The following is a 363-nucleotide window of genomic DNA, read 5'->3' on the forward strand; positions in this document are numbered from 1 at the left end:
CCCGCCCTTTATCACACGATGTCTGCAGGTTGAGTGAGTGTCATTCAGTTTGTAAACACCAGTCATTATCGCTTGAACGAAACACACCGATTTCGATGAAACTTGGCCACAAGCTTCATACCTGATGTTTAACGAAGGTGTGTGTATTGACCGAATGAAAATCTACTCTCATTAAGGGGGAGGTCTACAGGGGTGGGGTTTGACCCCACCCAAAGTAGGTATTTTGCCCTCTTCTCTGAAACTACACATGATTTCGATAAAACTTGAGCACAACCTTCATCACCCGTGATATACCAGTTTGTTCACGGCGTTAAAAACCCCAAAAAGACAGTGTTTTGGGGGTCTGCGGGGGCTTTCAGTGAC

The sequence above is a fragment of the Eptatretus burgeri genome, chromosome 2 (genome assembly GCF_056783735.1).
Source record: "Eptatretus burgeri isolate ZD-2024b chromosome 2, Ebu_testis_v1, whole genome shotgun sequence".
NCBI classification, from domain to species: domain Eukaryota; kingdom Metazoa; phylum Chordata; class Myxini; order Myxiniformes; family Myxinidae; genus Eptatretus; species Eptatretus burgeri.